This window comes from Stegostoma tigrinum, unplaced genomic scaffold (genome assembly GCF_030684315.1).
Source record: "Stegostoma tigrinum isolate sSteTig4 unplaced genomic scaffold, sSteTig4.hap1 scaffold_57, whole genome shotgun sequence".
Lineage (NCBI taxonomy): Eukaryota > Metazoa > Chordata > Chondrichthyes > Orectolobiformes > Stegostomatidae > Stegostoma > Stegostoma tigrinum.
Window position 1 is genome coordinate 443,993 of NW_026728505.1, and position 12,705 is coordinate 456,697.

General features: G+C 42.1%; 1 pseudogene; it reads right to left on the reverse strand.

Annotated features, from left to right (window-relative positions):
• Window positions 1-407: 407 nt before the first annotated feature.
• On the reverse strand, window positions 408-12,324 carry LOC132208912 (gastrula zinc finger protein XlCGF7.1-like; annotated as a pseudogene).
• Between the last annotated feature and the right edge of the window lie 381 nt (window positions 12,325-12,705).

Consider the following 12,705-nt stretch of genomic DNA (forward strand, 5'->3'; position numbering starts at 1 on the left):
CCGCTGAATTTATCCAGCACTTTTTTTTGGACAGAGATTTAATTTAGAAACACAAATTGTCCAATGTGTCAAATGCCTGAAATACTTGCTCACAAGGTCTTGGTGTCTGTCTGTTTAAACATTGCGCTGTGAAGACTTCAATCATCCATTTTAAGCAACAAGCACACAGTAACTGAACAGTCTTCACTTAAAAATACATTTCCTTCCTCATCTTTTAAGCTTGTTTATTTCTTTGTACCACTTAGTAGGAAGTCATACAACTGCACCAGAAACCTCTGGTCCTTCGAATCTTTTTAACCAATGGCTAAAAATGCAGTCCATAACATGAGAATTGGCAAAAGTTGTTGACACATAGAACAAAGAACATGTTGTGTGAGACTCAGCAAATAAATGAACATTTCTTAGACTGTAGCTGAAAAGAATTGGTTTATTGAGACAGATTTATTCACCATTTAACCGAGTGACTGGAGTCATACAGGCTGCTTAAAGATGAGGGAAACAACATCACTAAATTAATTTTGAATGTTAAATCCTGGAGCAAGTACCGAAAATGGGTTGCAATGTGAATGAGAAGAATACATTGGAACCTTGGGATTTTCTAAAGCAAATACCTTTTACTTCCTTGGACTGCAGTGGCGTCAGTGAAAAAACCCATTCGTCGCCTTATAAAGCAAGATTTGAACACTGACTGTGGGAGGCCAAGTTAGCTCAGTTGTTAGAACATACGCTGTTGAAGTGCAGGGTTGTGAATATGAGCCCAACTTTGAGCACGACCTGTTTAATTACTTGGTATTTCCCCTCTGCAAATTCCCTTCCTCCAGCTATTCTTGACAGGCTAACCCTTTCATCCCATGAATCAGCTTAGCGAATCTCTTTGTACTGCATTCAACACCAGTATATCCTTTCTTAAATACAAGCACCAAAACTGTAAATAATATACCAGTATGGCTTCACCAACATCCAATACAGTTGTTACAAGATGTCCTTATCCTCAAACACCAACACCTCGCAATTAAGGCCAAAATTCCATTTACTTTCTTCATAACTTCAGCAGTTTGGGACTTCAGACCCATCCTTGCCCTTTTCCATACAAATCCTGAATCGAAAAGTTATAATAACTGCCTGCAAAATGCCATCCCACTGAAACTTCAACCACTTGCTCAACTTTGTAACCGAAAGTCAAGTCCAGGACCTTCCCCTTCCTTGTTGCATCTTCTACTTAGTGGCTGAAAAAAATGCTGCCCTGGATGTATTTTTAAAATTCTGATAAATCCTTCACACGACGATGCCTACATTAATGTTGAGGAAGTTGAAAGCTCCTGCTACCTCAATCCTGCTATTTTTACACTTTCTCAAAATTTGCCTCCTTATTTATTTGTGGAGTTTTCAAAGACGCCGCCCCTCCTTATTGCTGTAATAGATTTCCTAAACAAAATAACAATATCTCCTCCTCCTTTACCAACTCCACTGCCTTGCATGAAGGCCCTATATCCTGGAATACTGAGCTGCTAACCGTGTCCAAGTGACAGCAATGTCTTTATGACCCCATTAATTTGTATCCTCAAATCATCCGCCTTATTCACCTGACTCCAAGCATTAAATACCATTCACCCTTAAACTCCCTTATACCTTAACCTGGCCTGTGACAATGCCTTCCAGACTCTCGTTTCTTCTCTTTTTGGCCCTTGTTATTATTTTGAACATTCTCTCTGGATTTCAGCCCACTGCTAAGTTATTTACAAGGCCCTCAACAGTACTGGAAACCCACCCCCACCTCCCACAAGGATGCAGGTCCCATTCCAGTTGAGGTGTAACTGCTGTGTGTAATTCTAGTCTTCCTGCTAAAGGAAGGGTGTTGTAAAACTTGAAAAGATTCAGAAAAGAAGTGTAATGGTTATTATTGTAATAGTGTACCATTAGTACACTAAGTTTCAAGCATTATGGGATGACCCTGTTCCCAATTGCTCATATGAACTGTACTGACTGTCATTGAGTGAAAAGTAAAAACCTAGGTTACTCACACTTGGAGGTGAGGATGGAGGAGTTAGGGCAGATGGACAGCCTTTCAAAATAAACTAGTCTGCTTTTGAGATGAAGACTCAATGCACAGTAGTTTTAATAAAAGGTTAACTTATATCGTTTTTTTTCTCCCAACTAGGTAACCAAACACGTGGTGTTTTCAAACATCATGAGAAACATGCCCAGATAACATGACGTGGACACAGATAATAGGAGCAACAAAAAAAATTCCTACAGATTCTTGGGAACTCATTGGTGGTTATCCACAGTGGCTCAGCGGTTAGCACTGCTGGCTCACAATGCCAGGGACCCAGATTTGATTCCACCCTTGGGCAACTGAGTGTGTGGCTGTTGGCATGTTCTCCCTGTGGCTGCGTGGGTTTCCTCTGGGTGTTCTGGTTTCCTCCCATGTGTTGGTTAGGTGGATTCGCCAAGCTAAATTGCCCAGAGTGTTCAGGGATGTGTAGATTAGGTGGGTTACCAGGACATGTGTCTGAGTGGCATGCTCTGAGGTTTTCTGTGAATTCTTGGGCCAAACAGCCTGTTTCCATACTGTCGGAATACTCTGAATTCTATGAAAACCAGTCCTAATGAACTAGGAAATCCTTTTTCACAGTGTGCAGGTGGATTGTCTTTACCCACTGTGAATGTGTTGATATACAGCAATAAAACGTCATCATTTTCAAAACCTACCCTACCGTTACGTATTTGTTATTGAGATTAATGCAAAAGGACGAATAAATTAAACACCATTTATTTCAATGCCAGAGGCCTAACAGCTAAGGCAGATGAACTCAGGGCAAGGTTGGAAACATGGAACTGGGTTATCATTGCAATTACAGAGACAAGGCTCAAGGATGGACAGGGCTGCCAGATTAATGTTCCAAGATATAGATCCGATAGAAAGTCAAAGCGGGAGGGGAAGCAAAGCATGACAGGAGTGAAAAGCGGCATTTTTGAGCAAGGATAACATTATGGCTTTACTTAGGCAGGATATAGCTGAGAACACATCCAGGGAAGTTATTTGGGTGGAACTTAGAAATAAGAAAAGGGACGATCACTTTATTGGGATTATACTATATGCCTCCCAATAGTCAGCAGGAATCTGACAAACAATTTTGAAAGAAGATCTCAGTTATCTGTAAGAATAACAGGGTGGTTATGGAATGGATTTTAGTTTTCCAAACAGATTGGGAATTCCATAGTGTAAAAGGCTTGAATGGAGAGGAATTTGCTGAGAGTGTACAGGAAAATGTTCTGATTCAGTATGCGATGTATCGACTCGAGAAAGAGCAAAACTTGACCTGCTCTTGGCAAATAAAGCAGGACAGGTGACTAGGGTATCAGTGGGGGAGGACTTTGGGGCCAGTGACCATAATACTATTAGTTTTAAAATAGTGATGGAAAAGAGTAGACCGGGTCTGAAAGTTAAAGTTCTATATTGGAGGAAGGCCAATTTTAATGGTAGTACGCAAGAGCTTTCAAAAGTTGATTGGGGCAGATATTTGCAGGTAAAACGGAAAGGTTCAGAAGTGGGAAGCCTTCAAAAAAAAAGATAATGAGTGTTCAGGGACAGTATGTTCCTGTTCGGGTGACGGACAATGCTGGTCGGTGTAGGGAATTCTGGATGACTAGAGAAATCAAGGTTTTGGTCAAGAAAAAGGAAGGAAGGGCATGCCAGGTATAGACAGCAGAGATTGAGTGAATCCTTATAAGAGTATAATGACAATGGTATACTTAAGAGGGAAATTAGGAGGGCAAAAAGGGGACATGAGGTAGCTTCGGCAAATAGTATTAAGGAAAATCCAGAGGGATTCTACAAATAGATTAAGAACAAAAGGATAACTAGGGAGAGAATAGGGCCCCTTAAAAAGCAGCAATGCCGCCTTTGTGTGGAATTGCAAGAAATGGGGAATATAATAAAACAAGTATTATGCATCAGTATTTACTACAGAAAAGGATATGGAAGATATAGACAGTGGGGAAATAAAGAGCAACATCTTGAAAATTAGCCATATTTCAGAGGTAGTGATGCTGAACGGCTTAAAACGCATAAAAGTGGATAAATTCCTGGGACCTGATCAGGTGTATCCGAGAACTCGGAGGGAAACTAGGCAAGAGATTGTTGGGCCCCTTGCTGAGATATTTGTATCATCGATAGCCACAGATGAGGGATCAGAAGTTGGCTAATGTGATGCCACTATTTAAGAAAGGTGCTAAGGAAAAGCCAGGAAACTATAGGCCAGTGAGCCTGATATTAGTGGTGGGCAAGTCATTGGAGGGAATCCTGAGGGATAGTACTTGAAATATTTGGAAAGGGAAGGACTGATTCGGGACAGGCAACATGGCTGTGTGTGTAGGAAATCATGTCTCACTAACTTGATTTTTTTTGAAGAAGGAACAAAGAGGATTGATTAGGGCAAAGCAGTGGATGTGTTCTATATGGATGTCAGTAAGGCAGTTGACAAGGTTCCTCATGGTAGACTGATTAGCAAGGTCAGATCACATGGAATACAGAGAGAACCAGTCATTTGGAAACAGATCTGACTTGAAGGTAGAAGACAGAGTGCTGGTGGAGGGTTGCTTTGTAGATTGGAGGTGTGTGACCAGTGGTGTGCTGCAAGGATCAGAGCTGGGTCCACTCATTTCTGTCATTTATAAAGATGATTTGGATGTGAATGCAGGAGTTATAGTTACTAAGTACCAATCCTTGCAGCATACTGCAGGCCAAAGGCCTTTCCAAATGGCCAGCTCTCCCTGGATTCCATGTGATCTCACCTTGTTAATCAGGCTACCATGCGGAATTTTACTTACTGAAATCCATATCGAAAACATCCACCAGTCTGCCATCAATTTTCTTTGTAACTTCTTCAAAAAAAACTCAATCAAGACATAATTTCCTATGGACAAAGACATGTTGACTATCCCCATTCAGTCCACGCTTTCCAAATACATGTAAATCCTATCCCTCAGACTTCCCTCCAACAACTTACACATAACTGACATCAGGCTCACCAAAAGTTTATTGTTCCCTGGCTTTATGTTACCACCTTTCTTAAACAATGGCACTGGAATAGCCAACCTCCAGCCTAACAGCTCACCTATGACTGTCAATGGTGCAAATATCTGAGCAAGGGGCCCAATCGCAAGCCTAACTTCCCGCAAAGTTGGAGAATACACCTGAAGAAGTCCTGGGGATTTATCCACCTTTATGCTCTGTAAGGCATCCAGCACCACCTCCTCTATAATATGGAACTTTTCAAGATACACATTCATTTCTAAGTTCTCTAGCTTTCATATTCTTTTCCACAGTAAATACCGATGTAAAATACTTGTTTTGCATGTCATCCATCTTGTGCATTCCCATACATAGGCGGTCTTACTGTGCTTTTAAGGGGCATAATAGTGTCAAAATTGGCCTTAGTCCCATTGAAAACTTTAACTTTTAGACCAAGTCTATCCTTCTCCATAACTATTTTAAAACTAATACAACAATGATCATAGGCCCCAAAATATTTCTCCCACTGACCTCTCAGTCACCTGCCCTACCTTATTTCCCAAGAGAAGATCAAGTTTTGAGCAGGGACTAATGACACCAGTACAAACAGCCCAAAGATCCAAGTTCAATCCTTGATTTAAAAGCAAAATCCTTCAAATGTGGTTGTGGTGAACTTGCTGGTGTGTTAACAGTTTGCATGATTGAGTGAATCCCTTTCCACACATAGAACAAGTGAATGGTCTGGCCCCAGAGTGAACTCGCTGGTGTCTCAGCAGGTTGGTTGAGTGAGCAAATCCCTTCCCACATTCGGAACATGTGAACGGTTTCTCTCCAGTGTGAATTCACTGATGTGTCAGCAGGTGAACTGTCTGAGTGAATGCTTTTCCACACTCCGAACAGCTGAATGGTCTCTCTCCAGTATGAAGTCGCTGATGTGTCAGCAGGTTGGATGAGTGAGTAAATCCCTTCCCACACTCAGAACAGGTGAAAGGTTTCTCTCCAGTGTGAACTCGCTGATGTACCAATAGTTTGGAATTGCGAGTGAATCCTTTCCCACATTCAGAACAGATGAATGGTCTTTTCCCAGTGTGAACTTGCTGGTGTTCCAGCAGAGAGGATGACTGAGTGAATCCTTTCCCACACACAGAACAGGTGAATGATTTCTCTCTGGTGTGAACTTGCTGGTGTCTCAGCAGGTTGGTTGACGAAACGAATCCTTTCCCACAAATAAAGCAGGTGAACAGTCTGTCCCCATTGTGAATTCGCTGATGTGTCAACAGGCTGGATGACAAAGCAAATTCTTTCCCACATACAGAGCAAGTGAATGGCCTCTCTCCTGTGTGAATTTGCTGGTGTTTCAGCAGGTGAGATGTCTGCGCAAATCCTTTCCCACACACAGAGCAGGCAAACGGTCTCTCCCCACTGTGAACTTGTTGGTGTTTCAGCAGGTTGTTTGACTGAGTGAATCCCAGCCCACAATCAGAGCAAATGAACGGTTTCTCCCCAGTGTGACTGCGTTGGTGCATTTCCAGCTGGGATGGGTAAATAAATCCTTTCCCACAATCCCCACATTTCCACAGTCTCTCCCCAGTGTGACTGCGCTGGTGTTTGGACATTTCAGATGAATCTTCACAGACTCTTCGGCACACAGACAATACGCATTTCTCCCTGGTGAACAGTGCTTCTTCCTTCAATGTTCAAAATCCTGAGATAATTAGGTTATGACAAACAGATTGAGTGTCAGATCTGGATGTGGTTTTGTTTGATTTCTCTGAATGCAATCAAAATTTCAAACAGAAAAGTAGAGAGAGAGAAACCAGAAGAATACACACAAAGATTGTGAAACTCTGAAATTAATCTGGTCAATTGTGGATCCAACACCGAGGGGCACTGCTGGATTATCAGTAAAACTGAACCGGTTCATTTAATGTCCTTCAGGGAAGGAAAACAGTCAGCGTTTGCCTACAAAAAAAAGAGATAGAGTTTGGACAGACATGAAGGGCAGGCATTTTATACATCAGAAAATGAATCCAATTCCTGTTTTCTCCCCATACCCTCTGATGCTTCTGAAGGGCTGAGAATACACAGCAAAATACCTGAAATCTGAAATAAAAACAGAAAAAGATGGAGATACACAGCAGATCTGACAGCATCTGAAATGGTGACAGATGCAGGAACCATTGCAATCTTGAAGAAGTGTTGAGATGATCATCCATTGCACCATAATATAGGTTACACACCGAGTGCCAGAAAACGGGCCTAGCTTCAATAGGTGCTTGATGGCCAGCACCGATACAATGGGGACAGTGTGTTCAACAATTGTACCCGAGTGTCTGACCCCATTTAGTTCCATGTTTCTCTCCTGTTCTCTTTTAGGAAACAGGCAGCAGCAAGTAGTGAAGAATGCAAATGATATTTTGCCCTTCATTGTGAGAGGATTCGAGTACAGGAAGAGGGATATCTTTCTATAAGGGCCTTGGTGAGACCACACCTGGAGTCGTGTGCACCTTTGTTCTCCTTTCCAAAGGAAGGATGGCCTGGCTACTGAATGATCGTAAAGAAGGTTCACCAGACCAATTCCTGGGATCTCAGGACTGATGCATGATGAGAGAGTTTTGATCTTGATTAATCCTTCTTTCTTTTAATCTTTCAGCCACCGACAACATCATGAACTAATTTCACGTCCCATTTGCTGATCTGAGTCTCTTACTACTGAAGCTATACTTTGGTTCCCATTCCCCTGTCATACGAGTTTAAATCCTCACCAGTGGAACTAGCAAAAGCATCAACAAGAATATCTGTCCCAGCTCTGCCCAGGACAATTGTTCAAGCTTGTGCATGTCCCACCTTCCCCAGAAACAAACAGTCTCAAAGCCTCAGGAATCTAAACGCTTTAAGTTATATCTCCAGCCATGCACTCATCTCATCTGTCCTCTTATTCTCGCTTTCACAAGCACGTGCATTGTAGCAGCTCACACTGTTACTGGATTAGATCACGAAAGGTCCTGTGGGGGTCATAAAAGAGTTCTGTTGAGAAGGAACATTTGGGAATTTACTTGGGTTTCTGTAAACAGGCAGTTCAAAACACATAAGCATTTTAATAAGAGGCAGTTTTTAAAGGCCTGGTCCAGCCACAATCACAAGTTTGTTACTTAATTAAAAAGTAGAAGCAAAAGTCTGATCCTACAGCATTCTGAACTGTTTAGGTAATTGTAACCAGAAATGCAAACAACCAATTAACATGAAATGGTTAGCTGAATTCCTTGAGCGAATGTTTGTCAGCAATAAAAGCAGCTCACTGCATCATTATGGAAGGCAAAGCAATAAATGGTGTAAACACAACCTGTAAAAGACCAACAACATAGGAAGGGGCAAAGAAAGGTTATAAAAGAGAGAAGTCAGGGCTGCAGAGAGATAAAACAATTGAAATGTAGATATGGATAATTTGAATAAATTCTTACATGCAAAGATCAACGGAAGAGTGACAAAGATAGATTGCAAAATCCGAAGTGAAGACATGATTAGTGCCTTAGTTATTTGTGAAATCTAAACAAGTTTTGTTTAATGGCTTGGTAAAGCTCTAAAGTGACTGAATTTCATCCTCAGTGGAATTTGAATAGATGCTTTTTATTAAAACAAGAAAGTAATAATGGAAAGCGCTTCGAGTGGAAAATGAAACTTCAATTTAAAAATCATTTGCAGCATGCAAATCGTTGGGGTTGTAAACTGCAACAGCAAGTCAGAAACACTGTTTGTTTGGTCTCTTAAGCTGAAGTGAGAGAGGGATTTTTCCACAATTTTCAACTGTATTACAAAATTGTAGTTACTTTATATCAGAGTTGAGTTTAAAAGACTTTATCACAATTCCTAACAATCCACACTACAGTTAGTAGAGAATTTGGAAAAGTTCTCAGTGATAAGCTACTATTTTGTTTTTTGGCAAAAAACATGGTGCAGCTGGCAAATGTCTGAGGAGGAATATAACTGTCAAAAGCATTGTCAGGTCCCAAAGACAGATGAAGTCATTTTCTAGCTAACCTCAGGAGATTATAGGAGGGTTTAAGGCTGAACATAGTATTGTCCATGATTGTTTGCTTACTGGATTGGATATATTGATTTGGGGTGTGTGGCTAACAATGACAACAATATTGCATGTAAATAACATCTAGCAAAAGGAATAAAAATATTACAATCAGCCAGGGAAAGTTTGAGTATCATTGCCCACTCTTCCAATCTGAGCTGTATTTAAGAGGGGAATTAGGCCTCACGTGAAAGCCAGGTTTGGAGTGGACTCTGGCCTCTCCCACACATGCGGTAACAGAGCTCTGAATAAAGGTCGCTTGTACAACTGAACACAACACAAAACTCCTCCCTACCACAATGTGGCAATGGGTGTAAGCTTGACAATACTACATTTGAGATCTTGTATTTTAATGTATCTCTTATCTTCCTATCTTCAGCTTTCAGGTCCTCCTATGTCACTGGTACAATCGGATGTTCACCCTCCCACTCCAGAATGTCCTGAAGCTGTTCCATGTCATCGCTGATCCTGGCACCAGGGAGGCAACATACCATCCCGGATTCATGTCTCTCTGTGCCCCGTACTATTGAATCCCCTGTCTCTACAGTCATATTCATCATTTTCCTCCCCTTCTCCGCAGCAGAGTCACTCCAAGTGCCATGAACTTGACTGATGCTGCTTCCCGATTGGCCACCCCACCACCACCAGCCCTCCCCCGACCAAACAGTACCCAAAACAGTATATTTGTTTGAGGACGATGACCACGAGGGACTCGAGCACTTCATTTCTGAGCCTTTTACTTGTCTGATGGCCACCCATTCCCTTGCTGTCTGTGTAATCTTCACCTGCTTGTGACCAATCTGTTGAGAATGCTACCACAACCTTCTCAGTATCATGAATGCTCCATACTGACTGCACCCACAGCTCCAGCTCTGAAAAACAGCTAACCAGTAGCTGCAGACGGATACACTTCCTGCACAAATAGCCAATAGGGACACTGGTAATATCCCGGAGTTTAACGCGGAAAAGTGTGAGGTGATTCACTTTGGAAGGAGTGACAGGAATACAGAGTACTGGGCTAATGGTAAGATTCTTGGTAGTGTGGATGAGCAAAGAGATCTCAGGATCCGTGTGCATAGATCCCTGAAAGTTTCCACCCAGGTTGATAGGGTTGTTAAGAAGGTGGATGGTGTGTGAGGTTTTATTGGTAGAGGGATTGAGTTTCAGAGCCATGAAGTCATGTTGCAGCTGTACACAACGCTGGTGCGGCCACACTTGGAGCTCTGGTCGCCACATTATAAGAAGGACGTGGAAGCATTGGAAAGGGTGCACAGGAGATTTACCTGGATGTTCCCTGGTATTGAGGGAAGGTCTTTTGAGGAAAAGTTGAGGGACTTGAGGCTGTTTTCGTTAGAAGAAGGTTAAGAGGTGACCTAATAGAGACATACAAGCTGATATGAGGAGTAGATAGGGCGGACACTGAGATCCTTCTTCCTCGGATGGAGGTGGCCAGCACGAGGGGCCATAGCTTTAAATTGAGGGGTGATAGTTGTAGGACAGATGTCAGAGGTAGGTTCTTTACTCAGAGTAGTAAGGGCGTGAAATGCCCTGCCTGCAACAGTAGTAGACTCGCCAAGGTTAAGGGCATTTAAGTGGTCATTGGATAAACATATGGATGATCATGGAATAGTGTGGGTTAAATGGGCTTCAGTTTGATTTCCCAGGTCGACACAACATCAAGGGTCTATGTTCTATTGTGCTAGACAAGGACAACACAGACCTGAGGGCTTCTGTTGTGACTTCTCTCCAGATTAAGCCAGTTTCTGCCTTAAAGAGAATTTAATGAAGCTAGGTCCTTCCCCTTCATTTCAAACATTACTATTATAAAATCAAAAGTCGCTAACTTTATATAAGCTAATATATACTTTAAAAACTGTAAGAAAATTCTTTCCAGTATCAATTATCAATTGACTGTTTCCGTTAGGACGGTGAGACTTTCTGAACTGCCCAAACTGAGACTGAGCATCACACTCAATCTTTCAGTTTCACTTTCTTTCTGTTTCACCCAACTCCAAAGCACTCTCATTTAGCCAAGCAGCACTCACAGTGCAGCCTTTTCATTTTCATTTTCATTGTCTGCTCACACCCACTCTGATCTCAGCCTCCCATACTGTTTCAATTCAGCTCAATGGGAGCTCAGGGAACAGCATCTTCACGTTAAATGCAGTAATTTATAACCCTCAGGACTCCACACAGACTTCAGCAGTTTCAGGATCAAAAGAGTTGTCAGGATCTGGAAGATTCCACTTGAAGGGGTGCTGGAATTTGTGCCCATAAGGAATTTTAAAAGGAAGTTTGCAGATATTCAAGAATGAAGAATATATAGATTAAAATCATGAAGTGGGCGATTGGGACTAAATATGACAGTTCTTTCAAGGAGACGAGGTGTTGTTTGGACAAATCTGCCCCTCTCAGGCCAATATCTCCTTTCTCAGCTGCAGGGTATAGAACTCAACACTTATCCCAGGGGTGATCAAACCAAAAATTTGAATATTCTGCTTTCAAGTTACAACCTTACCAGGAATATTCTCCCATGGATAGAATGGTTAAACCTCTTCCCTTTCGCATTTAAGTGTCAATGATACTCAGATCCTGATCACTCTGCTTAATGGAGAACTTGCATGGATCCTGGTCTGCAAATTATTCTCAATTAATACCCTGTAAAACAAATCCATAAGAGACAAATAACTGTCAGCCCTGGATAGAAATCCAAAAAACACCACAAGATTGTTTGGAAAAGGCAAACATTTCTCTTGGTTTCCGTTCGTTATGTATAAATCCTCCTGTTCAAATCACCCTGCTCCCCGACACAGAAAGATGCAGAGGGAAAATACACCCATTATTAGAGACGGAGGAAGTCAGATATTAATGAATTTGACCAGGGAGCACAAGGGGACTCAGAGCACGTTCAGTGATTTGATCCCAATCATATGAACACTGGGCAAACGGATATGCTTTAATAGATCATAATATTTAAAGCAGGACTTCCGAAAGTGAGAGTGCAACAGGTAACATGAAGTTCTGAGCAAGGGTTAGCGGATCCGAAACGTTATTTTTTTAATTCACGGATGCTGCCAAACCTACTGAGCTTTTCCACCAACTCTGTTTTTGAACATGCAGTTCTGAACGCGTTTTCGGCATTTCTCCTCCACTAAGTATCTAACGTGTAACTGCAGCAATTTATACTGCCTGAAGCCAGTACTCCGCCAGCGTCAAAAGTCCTTCCCAGGAAATACACGCCACGTCTCAGTCTGGGGAAGAAGTCCAGAAAAAAAAAACACATTTCGCTTCTATATACCCGCCCCCCCCCAAAGAAAGGCTGCGCTGGCGTTCCACTGCAGGTTGCCACCTATAAATATGGCGATCCGGCATGAGTCCCAAAGATCATTGCCCCTAATAAAGATGGTGGCAATCACCTCTGCCTATCGCAGCCTCAGGTCCGCAGCAATTCTTCCATTTGCTGCAAAACACGGGGCCGGCATGTTAAAATGTATGTTTTCTGACATGCATCGACCGCAATTAAAACCTCTCAGTCAATACCGAAACTATTTCCCTCCCGGTTTTTGCTCCTTTCCTTTTTGTCCCGTGTACTGTACCTTCCGAAAGC